We start from the raw sequence: 24,646 nt of genomic DNA, 5'->3' as shown, positions 1-24,646 counted from the left end.
CTAATTAGAACTCATATTCTAATTCTAATACTTTCAACACAAGAAAATCTTGTATACTTTCCACCATACTAAATAAGAATAGAAAAAAGTATTCTTTTGTTGAATATCTACAAAATGCTCAGCCTCCAGTCATTCTGATATTTTCTTATGTATTGCCTTTTATGTATTTTTTTAAGTTGCAGCACTGTAATACATCCAAAATGTTCTTCTGTTTCAGAGATTATTATAGAAATACTAGTCTCTCCCCCTATTCTTCTGTTCTAGAAATGCTTAAACCTCCATAGAAGCATTGCCAGATAAATACAGACATCTGAAGAAACACTTTCCAATCTGAATATTAATTATTAGCTCAGACCTTTTAAAAGGGTTTCTTTTGTTTACATACAAACTTGAATAGATAATATAAGAATGCAGACAGAACAGAAATTATTGTTTTTAAATAGACTGCATTGTCATAAAAATCACAAAATCCAGAAGAATGCTCCAAATTTTTTTAGATTCTTAATCTTAGTTATCTGGAAAAATCTATTGTGTTTTATTTTCATGAGCATAAGTAATTCCTAATTATTTTCCTAAACTGTTCCTCTATGAATGATGTGTTTACAAAAATTTAAAATGCTGAATTGCTTCCCCTAGATTCCATTAATATGAATTAAAAGGAGCAAACACAGAGGACTAATGCTAAACTTATTATAGGCAATTTTTGGAGCTGTGTGTAAACACTATTAAGGTGTGGTCTGGATGAGACAAAGCAACTTATTTTTCAGGTCCAGGATTCTTCCTAATTTCTAATGGCACAGTGCTGTTTTAGCAGCATAAACTTATATCTGTTCTGCTTTATTCTGATTCGTTTTTGTTGTTGCTGTTTTTGCTCATACCCTCCTTAGAATTGTAAATAGATGGTTTGACAAACATTGATTTTCCTCTTTTTATTCAGCTTCAAATCCATGCAATTACATCTGTTTAGGTACTAATCAGATTAGGTCTTTGGGAATGATTTCATGTCAAATGGTTCTCAGGTTCTAAAACATTTAGCCAATTACTGTTTGCCACAGTCCCAAATATGAACTTCTGCATATTAAACTTGCTAAGGTGAAAGACTTTTATAGGTTTGTAGGAAAATATATTCTTTTATATAAATTATTCTATTTATTTATTTTTGGCTGTGCTAGATCTTCATTGCTGCACGTGGGCGTTCTCTAGTTGCAGGTGGGGGATCCTCTCTAGTTGCAGTGTGTGAGTTTCTCATGTGATGGCTTCTCTTGTTGCAGAGCTCAGGCTCTAGGGTGTGCGGGCTCAGCAGTTGTGGCTCATAGGCTTAGTTGCCCTGTGGTATGTGGAATCCTCCCAGACCAGGGATCAGGCCTGTGTCCCCTGCATTGGCAGATGGATTCTTAACTATTGGACCACTAGAGAAGTCCAGAAAATATATACTTTTACAGTGAATTTTAGCAAGCAATTATCAGCGTAAGTAATGTTCTTTGGAACCTGGCAGCAAGGAAGTACTGAAGTCATATTAAAAGTATTATTATTAATTGGAGCAGTACTGGCCTCATGAAGGTGACCTGATTTTATGACAAATAGAATATACCCAACTTCTTCCATCTGCTTTTTGTTCCTTAGATTTTTTTCCCCAGAAGGAAAAATAGTTGTTTTATTATATAAAGAAAGATTAAATTAAGCATGAATATATTCTGCAAAAATGTGAGCATTCTGAAACTCTGTATTAAACTGTAAATGTCTATCCTGATCAACAGATTGTCATGGACATTTAGTACAATAAATTGTAGAAGCATATTTAAAGAGAAGTGGATGCAACTGCAAATGAGAAATGGTGGGAGAGACTTACCTTCCTTAATTGAATTCCTCGTTTCAGACTTTCAAATCTTTGATGTTGTATTTCTTCATTTAATTCTGTGAGCAATTACTGTATTCATGCCTGGTATATGAACCAAATAATTACTTGCTTTGCATAATCTCCTTTGGGTTTTTTGTCACTTGTGTCTAAAAGATGCTTGATATATATCAATCAAGAAGATGAACTGGAATTATAGACTAATTCAAAAGATCCTGCCACCTTTCTCAATGAGGATTCTTTGTCTGAGTCCCAGAACACAAGAAGTAATTGCAGGGACTATTCTCTCAATTTATTCCAAAGATGATACCTAATTAGTATCATTCTAAATGAATAGGAGAGAAGTTAATTCATTGCATCAATGAATGGCTTAGTGCTTAAGGTTTAATTCACTCAACAAATACCAATTTCAACTGAGCAATGCTGCATGGTCCCTTAGTAACTGTTTTTTTTTTTTTTAAACTGTCCAGATCCGTCAGTTGATATTTTTCTTCAGAGTTAGTGCCACATGGTATGTAATCTCAGAAACTTGACTCCTTGACATCACATCAGGCCACACAACTTACTAATTGGGTGACTTTGTGCAGGTTAACTTCTCTCTGGCTCAGTTTCCTCAATATGTGAAATATGGGTAGTAATTTATCCCATAGGGCTGTTGTGAGGAAGAAATGAGTATATCATTAGGAAAGTTCTTGGCACATGGTAAGAAAGAAAATTGCTGCTATTGAGATGTTATTGGCATACATATTATTAAATATTTTTATTTCTATTTTATTTCTTCATAACATGGAAACATTTTTCTATTTTATTTCTTAACATAGATAATTTTGGTTAATGAAAACCATTTCTCTTTACATTTAATACTGCAACTAATAAAGAAACAAACCCAATCTTTTTGGTTTAGTACTCACTAATACATAATGTATACAAATTCTTCACTTTTGTGTAATTTAAAAATCACTAAACTCTTAGTTAAAGTTGCAAACACTCAAGATTGAAGAGCTATGCAGATTTTTACTGTGCCTGTGATTCAGTTTGTAGAAATGAGTATTTTAGAATTGTCTGGATGATATAATCTTTCATCAGAGCAGAGAAAGAAGAATCATAATATTTTGGGTTGGACTATAGGAACTTTAGGTTTTTATTTCATAGAATACTCATGAAGCCCAAATCTTCTAGGACCTAACAAAAGAAATAGTTATTAATGTCTACAGAGTGGAGGGAAATCTGTGTATTTCCAATTTGTGTTTAGCTTTTGAACCCTAAAAAGAAATCAGAATTCATTTGCAAGCATCATAGAACAATTTTTAAATTGATAGACTAAAAAATAGGCTTTAAGCTTTGACCTTGTACTCCTTTCCCAATGATTATACTAAGTGAACAATTCAGATGATATTATTTTTTACAACATGATTTATAATACAACAGTAGAAATAAAGTAAAGGCTTAATAAAAAAACAACTTTAGGAACGTCACATCAGAAGAAAGTAACAATAAGGGCAAATATTGAATAAAAGAATACATACACACCACCTAAAGCAATTTTCTTCTGTGCTGTGGATCAGATATAGTAGTTTTATTTGTTTCAAAATCAAATCAAGTTTCCAATTCCCTTGTGAACTTTGTGGAATGTTTTCTGTATTTGTTGTTTTTCAGTTGTTAAGTTGTGTCTGGCTCTTTGCAACTCCACAGACTTGGTTTATAGTTCGTCCTGACTTACTGAAATGTCTGAGTTGTAGCCCAATTCCTGTCTAGAGGAGAAGAATATATACTTAAGGAAATCCCCTCTATATATTATCCTGCAGGCCCAATGCTGAGACACCCAAGGAAACAGCATAAATGACACTTTTAAATATCTCCCTATACTTCTTAATCCACCAAACAAAGCTTGGTGAATACCATAGATCCTTGATATACTCCCTGTAACAGTTAGAGCAGCACAGGTTTTGGAGGAATTTTTAGAGTTAACCTAATTTATCCTCTAACTAATAAGATATTCTTTGAATCCATCCAGAGAGACCACTTAAATCTGGTTCTTCAAATGTGTCTTGTTTGATTATTTCAGAATCACTTTTCCTAATTTGTTTTAATAACTTACAACCCAGTGAGTAAGTTTATCATTTATTTCTGACCTAGCTCTTGCCAATGCAAAAGACATTTTTGTTCTGTTAATAACTTCGGTATTATATTTGTATTACATTCATTAGAAGAATATTAGGTTGCTTAAATATCCTGTTCCAGCTGCTCTTGCTGCATAACCAAGTAACCAAAAATTAACAACTTAAGACAGCCATGGTTATCAGGCTAGAAGATTCTGAAGTTGTGAGAATCAAGCACAGCAAACCAAGGCCTGCTTGCTTGTGCTCCGCCATGACTGGGAGCGCCATTTCTAAGACTTGAAAGTGGGAATTAATTGACAGCTAAAGGATGGTCTCATCCTAAGGTTCATTCTTCTCCATGTCTGGCACTTAGGTTAGAATGATCCAAAGGCTAGTCATGCTGATCAGAACAGCAAGACAAGATTTCCTTGTGATGTCCCCACAATATGGTGGCCTGAGGATAAGCCGCAGCAGCCAAGGTTCCAAAATAATGTTCCAGCAGACAAAGAGGAAGCTGTTTTACCCTTTATGAACTAGTCTCAGAAACGTACTGTGTAATTTTCACCCTGCTCAAAGTAGTTACAAGCCTGCTCAGTTTCAAGAGGATAGGGCTAAACTCTCCATCTTGATGTGGCCAAGTCAAGGTCATATGGTAAAGGAACCTATGCTGCTGCTGCTAGGTAGCTTCAGTCGTGTCCAACTCTGTGTGACCCCATAGATGGCAGCCCACCAGGCTCCCCCATCCCTGGGATTCTCCAGGCAAGAACACTGGAGTGTGTTGCCATTTCCTTCTCCTATGAGATAGAGATAATTGTGAGCTTTTTGGAAAATAAAGCCTACCATATATCTTAAGAGTGTTAAATAGACTGAATGAGATATAAACTGTTCAAAATTCTATTCTTTATTTCAACTTACCAGTTCAGTTCAGTCATCCAGTCGTGTCTGACTCTTTGTGACCCCATGGACTGCAGCACGCCAGGCTTCCCGGTCCATCACCAACTCCTGGAGCTTGCTCAAACTCATGTCCATCGAGTCGGTGAGGCCATCCAACCATCTCACTCTCTGTCATCCCCTTCTCTTCCTGCCTTCAGTCTTTTCCAGCATCAGGGTCTTTTCCAATGAGTCCGTTCAACTTTCAACTTACATTTGTACATAAATATTTTAACTTATATTTGTACATAAAATGCTAGAGTAATATATCATACACTTTGGTCTTCTAAAATATATTAATATTTCACTCCCCTCACAGTTCTACAAAATCCCTCAAATGGGAGTGAGGTAGAAGAAAAATCTTATGGAGTCCAAAGGTATAAAATGCAGAAGTTTACTCTACTTTACCTACAATTAAATTACTATACAATTTAAAGAATTATTTATGTACAAATATAAGTTGAAAGTCCCTTGGACAGCAAGATCAAACCAGTCAGTCCTAAGGGAAATCAACACTGAATACTCACTGGAAGGACAGATGCTGAAGCTGAAACTCCAGTATTTTGGTTATCTGATGTAAACAGCCATCTCATTAGAAAAGTCTCTGATGCTGGGAAAGACTGAAGGCAGAAGTAGAAAAGGGTGTCAGAGGATGAGATGGCTGGATGATATCACTGGATATGAACTTGGGCAAACTTCAGGAGGTGGTGAGGGACAGGGAGGCCTGGCATGCTGCAGTCCACAGGGTCACTGAACAACAACAACAATGAGCTGAAATAAAGAGGTATAGTAAAAGTAATACTATTCTAGTTGTAACATGGTCACAGTTTTTCTCTCAGGAATTTCCTTGTATTTTCTAAAGTAATATTACCTTTATGAAGTAAACAAGCAAAGACCAAAATAAATATATCAGTCAGCAGGCACAAGATCCAAATGGGTAAGTTGATGAAACCCCGCCAGAAGCTAAGATTGACACACGGATGACTCCTGCCTTTGTCAGGATTGGCGCAGATCCCACTGTGGGACTCAGGGTAAGGGGTGGGGTGGTGAATGAACATCAGATGGGACCACTGCCTGAAGCAGCCATGTCCACACTATTCTTCAGGGACATATAATCACTCTCTAGAGTTCAATCAGCTTAGGTATTTCTTCATTAGGATTTATAGAGAGTCTCAATGAAGTATAAAAATGAATTACCCATTTTTCTCTTTGTAGAAGTTCCTGGAAAATTTTGTTTATTGAGGGGTACTACATTAAGATGCTTACATTAAAATGCTCTTATCTCACATATTATTACCATAATATATACCTTCTCAGTATGCTTTTAGTCATTCCTGGAAGTATAAACTTAATGTCTTAAACATGAATCATTAAAAAATATATTTTATGCACTTGAATGGGTTCAGGTGGGAGTACTGAAGAACTGGACTGTTGCTAATAGGACTTGGTGGTCTCTGATGTGGGCTCAAGGGCCATTTCAGGGTATCAGAAAAAGCAAAAGAGAATAAAAAACCACTTTTGTACTTTGTAGATTCTCACTATGCTTCTCTCTGTAAGCAATGTTGCTGTTTCCAACATGGTAATACTTCTCCACCTTTCCCCTTCACTGCAGGCAAATGGTTAAAAGCTGGATGTCTTCATTACTAACAAGCAGAAGGATGAATGGTTCATTGCATTGGCAGTTATAAGCCCAGAGGAAAGGACTTGAAATACTAGCACTGAGGATTTGTACCAATAACTTATTTTCTTTTATATATTGTTTTCTTAGTGGCTAAAAAGGAGAGCACTTGGAGTGAGAAAAACAGATTAGAATGCTGGAACCAAGCTTAATTTTGGATAAAGCACATTCACCTTCTCTGGAAAGATTATCTCCCAAATTCCCATGTAGTTAGTGCATGTGTTTGGATAAGTTTGTGTTGCCAAGTAAGCAAAAACAGTGAAGTTGACAACATGTTCATATTTTAATATATTAATATTAAAATAAATTATTATTTCTTTCAGAAGAGTTTTTCAGCATGTTCAGACATGCTTTTGCAATTACTTAATTGCTTTAATCTCATTACAAATAGGTTCTGATGAAGCACATGTTTAATATTTTTAAAAACATTATTAGACATCTCATAAATTAAAAACAACATCTCCAGGGATGGCATTTTAATTGGCAGCATAAGATTTTTAAAAATCTTTAAAAAGTTATTTTGAAAAGTATGAAGATTATTGACATCATATGAATTACCAGGATTAGACCTTGAGTCCTGGACTGGTATGTCCTCTCTCATTTTCATATTCTCAGATAATTTCTTCAGTAGACAAACTCTTAGAATAAAAATAAGTTTTATCAAAAGTAAAATTATATGGAATGAGAAAATTATGGACTAATGATTTAATATACAGTCATAAATATCACAAATCATAACTCAAAATTTTTAAGCAAGTATAGCTAATATCAGTGAACCCATCAATGTTCAGTTAGTTAAAACAAACATCGAGCACATAAGCCTCCATGGTATAGTGAAGGTTTTCTATTATAGCCTTATCAATTTCTTATGAACTCAACTTTTATTAAATTCCATTAAATATATATGACTCACTAATGCATGCAAGGAAAAGTTGCTTCAGTCATGTCCGACTCTTTGCAGCCCTATGGACTGTAGCCTGCCAGGCTCCTCTGTCCATGGGATTCTCCAGACAAGAATACTGGAGTGGATTGCCATGCCCTTCACCAGGAGATCTTCCCGAACCAGGGATTGAACCCACTTCTCTTATGTCTCCTGCATTGGCAGGCGGGTTCTTTACCACTAGTGCCACTGGGGAGCCCATGACTCACTAGTGGTATGAAGCTATTCTAATCTCTAGTCTCTATCCCTCCCCGCCTCACCCCAAGTAAATATGGAGTGCACAAAGGATTCCTGTCCTCTAAGCCTGGATGTGCTATCCATGTCCTTTAAACTAAAGATAATTTATAATATGATGTTTAGTTTTAAATATATATCTTGGGATATGATGTTTACTCCTACGGCCATCTATGGGAGCCTGGAGAAAATGATAACTTGTGGTTGGTGAAAGGGAACTGCCTTAAATATCATTGTAGATAGAGGGGAAGGATTCAAGAGCCCCAAGAAGTGGGCATTCTGAAGCAGATAAATTATGCGAGGCCAAGAGCCCCATCAGAAGATTATGTTCCACAGGAGGGCCCAGAGGCCAAACTATTTACCAAAGATATTAGGGATGTACTGATGAGAGGGGCACCAGCATCACCAAAATGCTCAGTGATGTTTCTTCTCTGCAGGCCAGACAGAACTAACTCTACAGGGAAAACTTTACAAATTCAACCATGTCACAATTAAGAACTGTTGCTAATCAAAAAATGTCCTGGCTGTACAGAAAAAATAAGTCATGGAGGTGAAATATTTGGGACGTATATATTTGCAAATGACTTGCTTTTATATTAATTCAAGTAAACATAGCTGCTGCTAAGTGAAAAAATCAACCCACAACATTTCAGTGGTGTAACACCATTAAATTTCTGATTCACACAAAATCCAGTTCATGGTCAAGATAAGGGTAGGGGAATCTCTGTTCTGTACAATCCTTTAGGGACACAAACTGATACAGAGTTTCTGGCATCTTCCACACTTGGCTTTTGAGGTCACCTAGTCATCAACATCTACCAGGAGAGTGAGAAACGTTAGAGCATGGAGGCCAGAGGCGGCAATGGTATACTTCACTTTGGCCCATGTCCAGTGGAAAGACAGAGTGAGAAACGTGGTCTAATACTGTGCCCAGGAGATAATGGAAATTATTTTGTGTTCAACTGGCCAATCTCTTCCTCAGCCCACATTTTTGGTATCTAATTTATCTTCTTCCCAGACATAAACACACTCACCTTCTCTGGAAGGATTATCTTCCAAATTCCCATGTAGTTAGCGCATCCCAATTGTGGGCCAATGTCTCATAATAAATGTGGAATTCTCTCTTTAAGACTAGGAGGTACTTCCTTCTGGTCCTTTACTCTATAAATTATAAGGAAAAGGCCTGACCACTCCTTATGTCAACTTTTAAGGGTGATCAGTATCTGAGATATGATGTTAATATCTGAAGGGGAAGAAACCTTTTTAGCCGGCTATACAGTGCTTACAACATGTGTCTGGCCAACGTTAATTCGGAACATGGCAGTGGGTATAAAGAATTTGTAAGGCTCCAACAATCATCACGTTTTGTGGTGGTTTCACAGAGAATCCAGTGTGTGGTTTCACTGTCAATAAAATTGCCTCAAGTACTTACTTGGCTTTTGATCTGTTTCTCTCCACATAGTTCTATGAGCCAGTACGTATTAAAGGTCATCCTTGTATAGATTTTTCAGATCTCATTAGTTCTTTACTTCCTCTCTGCTGTACTTTTCTTTTTCACAGGCTACTATGAGCCATGATAACTAATAGGTAGAAAGGTCATATCCTCAATTAGAGTTTTGCCACAGAACTGAGTCTAAATGAATTTTTATCCCTTATAACATTGCTCAGTCTTATTAATTACTGTCTAGAACCTAAAAGAAGTCAGTTTTTCTAACTTTCATGGCCTCAACTTTTATCAATGAGTACCAACTCATTTTTAATGAATATTTTTCATTATTGGAAACCTTTCAAGATTGCAATCTGTCATATCTTTAAATCAGAGAGAGTGAAATAAAACAGCCTTAAATACACCTGATTAACAAAGACTTTTTTTTTTTATGAACTCAAGTTAATTGATCTTCTGGCATTGTAAGAGTAGATGATGTGCCCCTACATCAATCTGCAGTGGCTTCAATCTGAAGTGCACATCATAAAGTCACTAATAGTGAAGACTGACTATATTTTGTGCTTTCCTGGACTAGTTCTTCCTTCTCTGTTATCCAGCAATTTTGAAATCATATTTCTTTTAAAAAGCATCCTTATCATAATTTCAATGCAACTATAAAGCATGTCATCATTTAGACAACACATTCATTCGTTAATGACAACCTAAGGAAAGTATGACACCACCCTTATGGCAGAAAGTGAAGAGGAACTAAAAAGCCTCCTGATGAAAGTGAAAGAGGAGAGTGAAAAAGTTGGCTTAAAGCTCAACATTCAGAAAACGAAGATCATGGCATCCGGTCCCATCACTTCATGGGAAATAGATGGGGAGAAGTGGAAACAGTGTAAGATTTTATTTTTGGGGGCTCCAAAATCATTGCAGATGGTGATTGCAGCCATGAAATTAAAAGATGCTTACTCCTTGGAAGGAAAGTTATGACCAACCTAGACAGCATATTAAAAAGCAGAGACATTACTTTGTCAACAAAGGTCTGTCTAGTCAAGGCTATGGTTTTTCCAGTGGTCATGTATGGATGTCAGCTATAAAGAAAGCTGAGTGCCAAAGAATTGATGCTTTTGAACTGTGGTGTTGGAGAAGACTCTTGAGAGTCCCTTGGACTGCAAGGGGATCCCACCAGTCCATCCTACAAGACATCAGTCCTGGGTGTTCTTTGGAAGGACTGATGTTGAAGCTGAAACTCCAATACTTTGGCCACCTGATGCGAAGAGTTGACTCATCTGAAAAGACCCTGATGCTGGGAAAGATTGAGGGCAGGAGGAGAAGGGGATGACAGAAAATGAGATGGTTGAATGGCATCACTGACTCAATGGACATAAGTCTGGGTAAACTCCGGGAATTGGTGATGGACAGGGAGGCCTGGTGTGCTGCGGTTCATGGGGTCACAAAGATTTGGACACGACTGAGTAATGGAACTGAACTGAACTGAAATATTTTTTTTGGCTTATGCTAATTTAAAATGAATTCTGAATCACTTGTTTGGAGAAATTTCAGGCCAATTTAAATAGCCCTTGAAAGAAAACTAGATTATCAAGCTAGAATTGAGATCCCTTGTTTGCTTTCCATTCAATTGAAATAAATCCGCATTTTCTTGTCTATTACATATTAGTGTTTTAAATGGGATATGACCTTTAACTTGACCCTTCATTTCTTTTTATAGTGAATTATGACACTTATTCCCCAAAATAAAATTTCAAAATTAGTTTATCTTATTGTATATATAACAAATACTTTGAAAAACATTCTGTTGTGAAAGAGACAGTCACTATTTCATAACAAAGATTACTAGTGAGAAGGTGGGATCATTAAGAGCCATCTTAGATGTCTCTTTACCACATGTAGTCACTTATTCTTTTTTTTTCATTTATTGACCCCATAATTTGGAATCTCTATGATAATCTGTAATATATTTTACCTTTTTATTGTTCTGAACATTAAAAAAAAAAGAAATGTATTTGTGGGATATTTAGATTATGGAGTGGAGCAAAATCCTCTTACTCCAATAGAGGAGAACAAATGAGTTTTTAAAATACTCCATTGGCTATAATTAACTTTTTAAAAAATTCCCAGTCAACAGATTTCGTTAGCAATTTAACTCCTATTCAAATTCATTTGATTTTATGCAAAGACATTTAAAAACCATTGGCCAAAATGAATGGACAATAACAATCCTGTTGACTTTTGAGAAATTGTACTCACTCATAAATAAGTTTGCATTGACAGAGCCATTTCGTGGATTGAAGAAGAGTTAATATATTTTTAGCTGATATATTTGTATTTACATCTTCTTTCTATAATTTTTTAATGCCGTTCATGACTTCTATTGACTCCCAAATGAGATCTTGACTTCCTAATCTGAATGAGAGAATGAGCATTCCAGCTTTAGCTGAAGGTCACTTTGAAGCAGGCAACTCTAGAAATGTCATGATAAAAATAAAAGAACAGAACAGAAGGCACCTTATATGTTCTCAGTATCCATCTGCTGTGCATTCTTCCTTTTTGCCTTCTCAATTGTCATCATCATGATTAGTATACTTGTTTAGTATTGACATACGTCTTCCATTGATCTACTCATGTTTCTTTTCATCTAAAATCTTTGAGATATCCTCTTGCATATTTTGTAGATGAGGAAAATTAACCTTAAATAAGAAAGGTAACACGTCCAAGATCCTAAATTAAGCAAGAGGAAGAAGTAGGCTTTTATCCAATGATAATTCTGTTTCCTAAATAGATATTAGGAAAATAAAGAGATCATTCTAAGGGGCAGAAAAAAAAAAAACATACAAAAAGCACAATGAAAACATTAAAGAAAATCAATCTCAATCTTCTCTCAAATCAAAATTAAGTCAGGGGAAAGTGCTAGACTTAACAGACAGGTAAGTTCTTTTTCCCTTTGACTCTGTGGGGCCTTTCGTTTGTAACCCAGCTTAACAGGTTAAAAAAAAAAAAAAAAAAGCACATATAATAGTGTGAAAGAATGGTTCCAAATTGGGAAAGGAGTGGTCAAGGGTGTATATTGCCACCCTGCTTATTTAATTACATGCAGAGTACATAATACGAAATGCTGGGCTGTATGAAGAACAAGTTGGAATCAAGATTGCTCAGAAAAATATCAATTATTTCAGATATGCAGATGACACCACCCTTATGGCAGAAAGTGAAGAGGAACTAAAAAGCCTGTTGATGAAAGTGAAAGAGGAGAGTGAAAAAGCTGGCTTAAAACTCAACATTTAAAACATTAAGATCTTGACATCTGGTCCCATCATTTCATGGCAAATAGATGGGGAATCAATGGAAACAGTGGCAGACTTTATTTTCTTGGGCTCCAAAATCACTGCAGATAGTGACTACAGCCATGAAATTAAAAGACACTTGCTCCTTGGAAGAAAAGTTATGACCAACCTAGACAGCATATTAAAAAGCAGAGTTATTACTTTGCTGACAAAGATCTGTCTAGTCAAAGCTGTTGTTTTTCCAGTAGTCATGTGTACGGATGTAAGAATTGGATCATAAAGAAAGCTGAGCACCAAAGAATTGATACTTATGAACTGTGGTGTGGGAGAAGACACTTGGGAGACTGCAAGGAGATCAAACCAGTCAATCTTAAAGGAAATCAATCTTGAATATTCATTGGAATGACTGATGCTGAAACTGAAGCTCCAATACTTTGGTCACCGGATGCAAAGAAATGACATTGAAAAAGAGTCATTCCCTGATGCTGGGAAAGATTGAAGGCAGGAGGAGAAGGGGATGACAGAGGATGAGATGGTTGAATGGCATCACATACTCAGTGGACATGACTATAAGCAAGGCTACTATTAAATAAAGAAAACCAGCTGAATTTAGCACTTTTCTATATATGGGACTATTCTAGAATCTGGGCACCTTGAAACTAGTCTTTTGATATGTACCTCAGCTATCTGGGGCCAGTATCCTGTTCTGTCCCAACCAGAGTCTCCTCAGGGTGAGCCGTTGGGGGTGGCTGCAGTGGCTGAAGGCCACTTCCGGAGAAGGCAATGGCACCCCACTCCAGTACTCTTGCCTGGAAAATCCCATGGACGGAGGATCCTGGTAGGTTGCAGTCCATGGGGTCGCTAAGAGTCGGACATGACTGAGAGACTTCACTTTCACTTTCATGCATTGGAGAAGGAAATGGCAACCCACTCCAGTGTTCTTGCCTGGAGAATCCCAGGGACGGGGGAGCCTGGTGGGCTGCCGTCTATGGGGTCACACAGAGTCGGACACGACTGAAGCGACTTAGCAGCAGCTTAGCAGCAGTGGCTGAGGGTTTCTGGCAGTCCTTTTGTCTCCATTCTGGATTCCCTCGGGGCTCACCATTGGGTTGGCTATAGTAGATGGATAGCTGCCACATCCTTTTTTTACTGACATGGCAGGCAACACTTTTTATTCACAGTATGAAGTTAACAGTGGGAGATTTTGAGTCTTTCGGGACTTTCAGCCTGGCCAGTCCCCACCCTGCAGTTAAGTGCATAGTCTCTTGTCTCAACTATTTCAAAAAACCATAAATACTAAAGGTACTCAAGCCAGATAGATTCTTTGTTTTCCTGACACCAGAGACCAGGTCCAGAGCCGTGTAATTATTAGATGTGTGATGTTGAAGAAATCAGGAAATCCTTCTTCACTTTATTTCACAGCTCTGTGATCCAAAGTCTGTTTGGAGAAGTAAATTCTTGTGAATTCTGGCTCATAGTCTGCTTGTTTTTAGAAATAATCTGACCTCTTTGAGGGAAGATATGTCCACACGTCCTGAGGGTTTAATAAACTGACTGTTTCATACCTCACAGACCTCTAAACAACTCTGTGTGCCTAGAGCTAACCTCTGTATGGAGAGATGAGGTTTCTTTCTTCCTACTTTGCATTTCTTGGTGGGAGGAGCGGGTGGTTACGTGGCAAAATATGTTTGGCCCAACTCAGGGCCCTTCCTGGTGGTGTGCGCGTCTCAGTCAAGTTTGACTCCAGCGTGAGGATTTCTGGGAGGCTGGTAAGACATTTTATGGGCTGGCATCTCCTCCTTCATTTTGGCCTCACCTGAATTCTTCCAGTTGGTTTTGGCAGCAGTTTGTCAGTATTGTGTTCCTTATTGGGACCTCCTGTTGTGAGTCCTGTCAAGTAAATGGTTATTATCATGCCTGGCAGGACGATCAGATTTGGTCAGTGATTCCCTAATGAAACTGAGAGTTGAATGATGAGCAGGGCCCAGTATATGTTAAACCAAGGAAGGAGGCTGCTGACTAGTTCGCCCTGTTGGAGTAACACACTGATGGCCATTGCTGATGGCATAACATGAGCAAAGGAAAGAGGTAAGTCTTGCGATACTTGAGATATCAGAAAGGTAGGCAGGCTCTAGCTCATCCTATGGTAAGAAATTTTTACTTTATATATAATGGTGAAATTGAGATTGTGATAAGCTAGGAATTAGCATAATATAAGAAAAGTTATGACCAAACCTAGATAGCATATTGAAAAGCAGAGACATTACTTTGCCAACAAAAGTCCGTCTAGTCAAGGCTATGGTTTTTCCAGTGGTCATGTATGGATGTGAGAGTTGGACTGTGAAGAAAGCTGAGTGCCGAAGAATTGATGCTTTTGAACTGTGGTGTTGGAGAAGACTCTTGAGAGTCCCTTGGACTGCAAGGAGATCCAACCAGTCCATTCTGAAGGAGATCAGTCCTGGGATTTCTTTGGAGGGAATGATGCTGAAACTGAAACTCCAGTACTTTGGCCACGTCATGCGAAGAGTTGACTTGTTGGAAAAGACTCTGATGCTGGGAGGGATTGGGGGCAGGAGGAGAAGGGGACGACTGAGGATGAGATGGCTGGATGGCATCACTGACTCGATGGACGTGAGTCTGAGTGAACTTCGGGAGTTGGTGATGGACAGGGAGGCCTGGCATGCTGTGATTCATGGGGTCGCAAATGGTCGGATACAGCTGAGCGACTGAGCTGAACTGAACTGAATTCACACTGATTGCTATATTTAGATTGGAGCGGAGCAAGTACAATCAATAGGCCCGGTTAGGATACTGTTTCCAGAAGCCAAGTGGGAGAGATGTTGACTTGATGATGATAGTGATAAATAGAGAAAAATACAAATAAAAATAGAAAAAAATAGTGGAGATAGAAAAAAAGTATAATTTTGGATTCAGTATTTATAGTAAGAAATAGATTCGTTCAAAAATATTTAGTGTTTTAATTTTAAAAATTCTACTTTCATGCTGATTATTCTATATAACCCCTTTCCTCCTCTTAATAGTCACTTTAATTCACTTTCACAAATCTCTGTTTAGAAACTTCCACTCCCACTCCCAGAGGAACTGCACATAAATATCCTTAGCACATCCCTTCTTTACTTCCTCTGACCTTTAATATGCAAGTATTAAATTTCTTTTACTGAAGACAGTCTTTCTTCTTAATGTCTCATTTTCATAATTTATTTTCTTTGACAGCATTTATTAGATCTATCTTCTTTTGAAAGGATGCCTATGGAGACTGCTCATAAACCTCTTGTCTGCAAAAGCTTTATCCCTGGCAGCCCTGGGTCAATCAACTGCTTTTTATGTCACTTGAAGCAGTATTTCTTAATCTTTAGCTTGCCTCAGAATCATCAGGAGAACTTGTTAAAACACAGATTGCTGGGCTCCACTACCAGAATCCTGATTTGGTGGAGCTGGTGGGGCCTATGGATTTGTACTTGTAACAAATTCCCAGTTGATGGTGGCCTGGGGTTCATGCTTTTGATTGCACTGGCATATGTAACATTTCCTTGTTCAAAAGACTTTTAATCTTACTTATCTTGACATTCCCATATGCTTAGCTTCTTGTTTCTCTAAATTTCTTGCCGTGTTTTGTCTAATATACATTCTCCTGCATTTCTTCTACTTTCATTTGCTGTGAAATTACATTACACTTTGTTTACACAGAGAAACTTCTGAAATGGAAAATTAAGTACAAATAGCTCTTTGTTACAACTGAAGTTATGCACTTGTATGGATGCTAAGAAAGCAGATACTGCCATGATGTGGAGCTGTGAGCTGGATATATGTTTAGTCTGCACCCAAACACTCCCTCTCCAGTTTAACACAAGTTCCTCGACTCTTGTGGCTGCCCTGTGAAGGGATCAGAGTCCCTCAATCAGTAGTTTGTGTGTTGATACTAATGACACTTCACATACCAAAAACATCTGAAAAGAAGTCAGTCATTTACACAAAGTGACCTCTGGGGAGTGAGGGACCTGCACAAGCTAGTCCAGAATGACTTTAAGAAAGGTTGTAGTGCATTGACTTTGATTTGAATTGTAGCTAAAAGGTGGTGACTGTGTTGGGTTTCTACATATGGAATAGAGTTTGTGTGATCTGAATTCTTAGAGAGAGACAGAAACAAAGCAGATACTATAGAGACTGAGAGAGAGAGAGTGCGTGCATGCTAAGTCACTTCAGTTGTGTCTGACTCTTTGTGACCCCAAGGGCAATAGCCCACCAGGCTTCTTTCTCTGTCCATGGGATTTCCCAGGCAAGATTACTGGAGTGGATGGAGTCCCTTCTCCAGGTGATCTTCCTGACCCAAGGGATTGAACCCACATCTCCCGCACTGCATGTATATTCTTTACCATCTGAGCCACCCAGGAAACCCTAACTGTAGTAGTAGAAGAGTAAAATAAAAAGCATTTATTAGGGAAGAGAGGGAGTGATTAGGCTCCAATGAACACTTTTGTCTCTATCAGTTCAGTTCAGTCACTCAGCCGTGTCTGACTCTTTGCAACCCCATGAACCGCAGCATGCCAGACCTTCCTGTCCATCACCAACTCCCAGAGTTCACTCAAACTCATGTCCAAGTCGGTGATGCCATCCAGCTATCTCATCCTCTGTTGTCCCCTTCTCCTCCTGCCCCCAATCCCTCCCAGCATCAGGGTCTTTCCCACTGAGTCAACTCTTCACATGAGGTGGCCAAAGTATTGGAGTTTCAGCTTCAGCATCAGTCCTTCCAATGAACACCCAGGACTGATCTCCTTTAGGATGGACTGGTTGGACCTCCTTGCAGTCCAAGGGACTCTCAAGAGTCTTCTCCAACACCACAGTTCAAAAGCATCAATTCTTTGGTGCTGGAGCTCAATACATTTTAAACAAATGAATACATGGATGAATGAATGAATGTATGGTGAGAGAACTTTTAAATAGCATCCTGGGAAATGTTAGTATAGTCAGTGGTTTTTGAACAAAACCAAGGGATAAGACAAGATCTGACACCATAGTAGTGACACAAAACTTTTGATAAATGAATGAATATTAGGGGGAATTCCTTTACATAAAACAAATAAAAAGTAGAAAGATTTATGCTTAATGTAGGCATAAATAGAAGCATAGAATCAGAGACAGGAGTATCACCTTCTTTGTCTTCTTTTTAGCCTGAAGCACCTCTATTTAATATTTGGGATTCAAAAGAAACTTATCAATAATCATCTGGAGTCATTAGGAAAGGGCCAAAGATCAGTGAGTTGTTTTAGAGAAGTGGTTTGCATTATTAGATATTAATTGAATGCAGAATGAATGAATAATCTACATTAATACATTAATATTTCATTTGCCCATATGATCTAATAATTGAACAATAATGTATAACCATAGAATAGCAAGCTATTAACAAAATCTATATCTAGTCACATCAGGCTTTGGGGTACATATTTTAATTTGTCAGTTTTCCCTTATAAATGACCTCTTAGGTCTGAATGATATTCAGTAACGATATACTGTATCAGTTGAAAATATTTTTCTTCCTTCTGTATTACCAGTGTTGTTATATTCATGGCTTTCATTAAAAACAAAATGCAAACTTTAACACCATAAATGTTTTAAGATTTTAAATTCAGTTACAGAGGCTGAGGAGCTATTCTCTCTGTACCATTGTGCTCTACCTAACTCTATTGACACATTTCAATGTAGTCATACCATCCTCAGGACTCTGAAACAGTTAGGCACTTAATTTTCATAGTGCCAACTGCACGAAGATGGTGACTCAGACTGAAATAGCTTGATTGCCGAGTAACTGTCTGCATTTCAAATGAAGCCTCTTTTTTCAACTAGATAGTATATATTTTTTCAAGTTATTTAAACCAGTCTCCTAACTTTTCTTCTTGCCTTATTTGCAACAACCATGTAATATCACCTCCAGCTTTTTTCTTTAGAAAAAATTATTTATTTTTAAATTGAAGAATAATTGCTTTACAGACTTTTGTTGTTTTCTGTCAAACCTCAACATGAATCAGCCATCAGATCAGTCGCTCAGTCATGTCTGACTCTTTGCGACCCCATGAATTGCAGCACGCCAGGCCTCACTGTCCATCACCAACTCCTGGAGTTCACTGAGACTCACGTACATCGAGTCAGTGATGCCATCCAGCCATCTCATCCTCTGTCGTCCCCTTCTCCTCCTGCCCCCAATCCCTCCCAGCATCAGAGTCTTTTCCAATGAGTCAACTCTTCGCATGAGGTGGCCAAAGTACTGGAATTTCAGCTTTAGCATCATTCCTTCCAAAGAAATCCCAGGGCTGATCTCCTTCAGAATGGACTGGTTGGATCTCCTTGCAGTCCAAGGGACTCTCAAGAGTCTTCCCCAAAACCACAGTTCAAAGGCATCAATTCTTCGGTGCTCAGCCTTCTTCACAGTCCAACTCTCACATCCATACATGACCACAGGAAAAATCATAGCCTCAACTAGACGGACCTTTGTTGGCAAAGTAATGTCTCTGCTTTTGAATATGCTATCTAGGTTGGTCATCACTTTCCTTCCAAGGAGTAAGCGTCTTTTAATTTCATGGCTGCAATCACCATCTACAGTGATTTTGGAGCCCAGAAAAATAAACTCTGACACTGTTTCCACTGTTTCTCCATCTATTTGCCATGAAGTGATGGGACCGGATGCCATGATCCTCGTTTTCTGAATGTTGAGCTTTAAGCCAACTTTTTCACTCTCCACTTTCAGTTTCATCAAGAGGCTTTTGAGTTCCTCTTCCCTTTCTGCCATAAGGGTGGTGTCATCTGCATATCTGAGATTATTGATATTTCTCCCGGCAATCTTGATTCCAGTTTGTGTTTCTTCCAGTCCAGCGTTTCTCATGATGTACTCTGCATATAAGTTAAATAAACAGGGTGACAATATACAGCCTTGACGAACTCCTTTTCCTATTTGGAACGAGTCTGTTGTTCCATGTCCAGTTCTAACTGTTGCTTCCTGATCTGCATACAAATTTCTCTATGAAATGAGGTTCATGACATTGTACAGGAGACAGGGATCAAGACCACTCCCATGGAAAAGAAATGCAAAAAAGCAAAATGGCTGTCTGGGGAGGCCTTACAAATAGCTGTGAAAAGAAGAGAAGCGAAAAGCAAAGGAGAAAAGGAAAGATATAAACATCTGAATGCAGAGTTCCAAAGAATAGCAAGAAGAGATAAGAAAGCCTTCTTCAGCGATCAATGCAAAGAAATAGAGGAAAACAACAGAATGGGAAAGACTAGGTATCTCTTCAAGAAAATCAGAGATACCAAAAGAACATTTCATGCGAAGATGAGCTAGATAAAGGACAGAAATGGTATGGAGCTAACAGAAGCAGAAGATATTAAGAAGAGATGGCAAGAATACACAGAATAACTGTACAAAAAAGATCTTCACGACCCAGATAATCACGATGGTGTGATCACTCACCTAGAGCCAGACATCCTGGAATGTGAAGTCCAGTGGGCTTTAGAAAGCATCACTACGAACAAAATTGGTGGAGGTGATGGAATTCCAGTTGAGCTATTCTAAATCCTGAAAGATGATGCTGTGAAAGTGCTGCACTCAATATGCCAGCAAATTTGGAAAACTCAGCAGTGGCCACGGAACTGGAAAAGGTCAGTTTTCATTCCAGTCCCAAAGAAAGGCAATGCCAAAGAATGCTCAAACTACCGCACAATTGCACTCATCTCACATGATAGTAAAGTAATGCTCAAAATTCTCCAAGCCAGGCTTCAGCAATACGTGAACTGTGAACTTCCCGATGTTCAAGCTGGTTTTAGAAAAGGCAGAGGAACCAGAGATCAAATTGCCAACATCCGCTGGATCATAGAAAAAGCAAGAGAGTTCCAAAAAAACATCTATTTCTGCTTTCTTGACTATGCCAAAGCCTTTGACTGTGTGGATCACAATAAATTGTGGAAAATTCTGAATCAGCCATAGGTATACGTATATCTCCTCCCTTTTGAACCTCCCTCCCATCTCCTTCTAGGTTGATGCAGAGCCTCTGTTTGAGTTTCCTGAGACATACAGCAAATTCCTATTGGCTATCTATTTTACATATGGTAATATAAGTTTCTATGTTACCCTTTCCATACATCTCACCCTCTCCTCCCCTCTCGCCATGTTCATATGTCTATTCTCTATGTCGGTTTCTCCGCTGTTGTGTGTTCAGTTCAGTTCAGTTCAGTTGCTCAGTCGTATCCAAATCTTTGCAACCCCATGAATCACAGCACGCCAGGCCTCCCTGTCCATCACCAACTCCTGGAGTTCACTCAGACTCACATCCATTGAGTCAGTGATGCCATCCAGCCATCTCATCCTCTGTCGTCCCCTTCTCCTCCTGCCCCCAATCCCTCCCAGCATCAGAGTTTTTTCCAATGAGTCAACTCTTTGCATCAGGTGGCCAAAGTACTGGAGTTTCAGTTTTAGCATCATTCCCTCCAAAGAAATCCCAGGACTAATCTCCTTCAGAATGGACTGGTTGGATCTCCTTGCAGTCCAAGGGACTCTCAAGAGTCTTCTCCAACACCACAGTTCAAAAGCATCAATTCTTCAGTGCTCAGCTTTCTTCACAGTCCAACTCTCACATCCATATATGACCACTGGGAAAACCATAGCCTTGACTAGACAGACCCTTGTTGGCAAAGTAATGTCTCTGCTTTTCAATATGCTATCTGGGTTGGTCATAACTTTCCTTCCAAGGAGTAAGCATATTTTAATTTCATTTCTGCAGTCACCATCTGGAGTGATTTTGGAGCCCAGAAAAATAAAGTCTGACACTGTTTCCACTGTTTCCGCATCTATTTGCCATGAAGTGATGGGACTGGATGCCATGATCTTTGTTTTCTGAATGTTGAGCTTTAAGCCAACTTTTTCACTTTCCACTTTCACTTTCATCAAGAGACTTTTGAGTTCCTCTTCACTTTCTGCCATAAGGGTGGTGTCATCTGCATATCTGAGGTTATTGATATTTCTCCTGGAAATCTTGATTCCAGCTTGTGTTTCTTCCAGTCCAGCATTTCTCATATGTGTTAGAATATGGTATTTATCTTTCTCTTTCTGACTTATTTCACTCTGTATAATAGGTTCTAGGTTCATCCACCTCATTAGAACTGACTCAAATGTGTTCCTGTTTATGGCTGAGTAATAGTCCACTTTGTATATGTATCACAACTTCTTTTTTTTTTTTATCACAGCTTCTTTATCCATTCTTCTGTCAGTGGACATCAAGGTTGATTCCATTTTCTAGCTATTATGAATATTTCTGCAATGCACAATGGGATACATGTATCTTTTTCAACTTTGGTTTCCTCAGGGTTTATGCCTAGGCATAGGATTGTTGGGTCATATGGTGGTTTTATTTCTAGCTTTTTAAGGAATCTCCATACTGTCTTCCATAGTGGCTATATCAATTTACATTCCCACCAACAGTGCAAGAGCATTCCCTTTTCTCCACATCCTCTCAAGCATTTATTGTTTGTAGACCTTTTGATGAGGGCCATTCTGACCAGTGTGAAGTGATATCTCACTGTATTTTTGATTTGCATTTCTCTAATAATGAGTGATGTTGAGCATCTTTTCATGTGTTTGTTAGCCATCTGTATGTCTTCTTTGGAGAAATGCCTGTTTAGGTCTTTTTTCCACTGTTCGATTGGGTTGTTTGTTTTTCTGGTATTGAGTTGTATGAGCTGCTTGTATATTTTGGAAATTGATCCTTTGTCAGTTGTTTCATTTGCTATTATTCTTTCCCATTCTGAGGGTTGTCTTTTCACCTTGCTTGTAGTTTCCTTTGGTGTGCAAAAACTTTTAAGTTTAATTAGGTCCCACTTGCTTACTTTTGCTTTTATTTCCATTACTCTAGGGGGTGGGTCATAGAGGATTTTGCTTTGATTTATGTCATCGAGTATTCTGCCTATGTTTTTCTATTAAGAGTTTTATAGTTTCTGGTCTTACATTTAGGTCTTTAATCCACTTTGAGTTTATCTTTGTGTATGGTGTTAGGAAGTGTTCTAGTTTCATTCTTTTACGTGTAGCTGTCCAGTTTTCCCAGCACCATTTATTGAAGAGTCTATTTTTGCCCCATTGTATATTCTTGCCTCCTCTGTCAAAAATAAGGTACGCATAGGTGCATGGGTTTATTTCTGGGCTTTCTATCTTGTGCCATTGGTCTATATTTCTGTTTTTGTGCCAGTACCATACTGTCTTGATGACTGCAGCTTTGTAGTATAATCTGAAGTCAGGAAGGTTGTTTCTTTCAGCTCCATTCTTCTTTCTCAAGAATGCTTTGGCTATTCAGTCTTTTGTGTTTCCATATGAATTGTGAAATTTTTTGTTCTAGTCCTGTGAAGAATGCCATAGATAATTTGATAGGGATTGCATTGAATCTGTAGATTGCATTTGGTAGTATAGTCATTTTCACAATATTGATTCTTCTTACTGAGGAACATGGAATATCTCTCCATCTGTTTATGTCATCTTTGATTTATTTCATCAGTGTCTTATAATTTTCTGTGTACAGTTCTTTTGTCTCCCTAGGTAGATTTATTCCTAGATATTTTATTCTTTTTGTTGCAATGGTGAATGGGATTGATTCCTTAATTTCTCTTTCTGATTTTTCATTGTTAGTATATAGAAGTGCAAGTGATTTCTGTGTATTGATTTTGTATCCTGCAACTTTGCTAATTTCACTGATTAGCTCTAGTAATTTTCTGATACTATCTTTAGGGTTTTCGATGTATAGTATCATGTTATCTGCAAACAGTGAGAGCTTTACTTCTTTTCTGATCTGCATTCCTTTTATTTCTTTTTCTTCTCTGATTGTTGTAGCAAGGACTTCCAGAACTATGTTGAATAATTTTGAAAATGGACACCCTTGTCTTCTTCCTGATCTTATGGGGAGTGCTTTCAGTTTTTCACCATTGAGTATAATATTTGCTGTAGGCTTATTATATATGGCCTTTACTATGTTGAGGAAGGTTCCTTCTATGCCCATTTTTGGAAGAGTTTTAATCATAAATGGGTGCTGAATTTTGTCAAAGGCTTTTTCTGCATCTATTGAGATTATCATATGGTTTTTATCTTTCAATTTGTTAATACGGTGTATCATCTTGATTGATTTGTGTATGTTGAAGAATCCTTGTATCCCTGGAATAAACCCAACTTGATCATGGTGTATGAGGTTTTTGATGTGTTGCTGAATTCTGTTTGCTAAAATCTTGTTGAGGATTTTTACATCTATGTTCATCAGTCATATTGGCCTGTAGCTTCCTTTTTTTTTTTTTTTCCTGTTGTCTTTGGTTTTGGTATCACTGTGATGGTGGCCTCATAGAATGAGTTTGGAAGTGTTACTTCCTCTGCAATTTTTGAAAAAGTTTTAGAAGGATAGGCATTAGCTCTTCTCTAAATATTTGATAGAATTCTCCTATGAAGCCATCCGGTCCTGGGCTTTTGTTTTTTGGGAGATTTTAGATCACAGCTTCAATTTCAGTGCTTGTATTTGGGTTGTTCATAATTTCTATTTCTTCCTGGTTCAGCCTTGGAAGACCAAACTTTTCTGAGGATCTGTCCATTTCTTCCAGGTTATCCATTTTATTGCCATATAGTTGTTCATAATAGTCACTTATAATCCTTTGTATTTCTGCATTGTCTGTTATAACCTCTCCTTTTTCATTTCTAATTTTGTTGATTTGATTCTTCTCTCTTTTGTCTGTTATAACCTCTCCTTTTTCATTTCTAATTTTGTTGATTTGATTCTTCTCTCTTTTGTCTTGATGAGTCTGGCTAAAAGATTGTCAAGTTTGTTTATCTTCTTGAAGAACCAGCTTTTATTTTTATTAATTTTACTATTGTTTCTTTCATTTTTTTCAATTATTTCTGCTCAGATCTTTATGATTTCTTTCCTTCTACTAATTTTTTTTTTGTTCTTCTTTTTCCAGTTGTTTTAGGTGTAAAATTAGGTTGTCTATTCGATGTTTTTCTTGAGGTAGGATTGTATTGCTATGAACTTCTCTCTTAGAACTGCTTTTGCTGCATCCAATAGGTTTTGAAATGTCATATTTTCATTGTCATTTGTTCTAGAAAATTTTGATTACCCCTTTGATTTCTCCAGTAACCTATTGGT

The sequence above is a fragment of the Bos grunniens genome, chromosome 23, assembly GCF_055505025.1.
Source record: "Bos grunniens cultivar Pamir isolate PY7600 chromosome 23, Bosgru_T2T1.0, whole genome shotgun sequence".
NCBI classification, from domain to species: Eukaryota; Metazoa; Chordata; class Mammalia; order Artiodactyla; family Bovidae; genus Bos; species Bos grunniens.
This window is presented reverse-complemented; position numbering follows the sequence as displayed.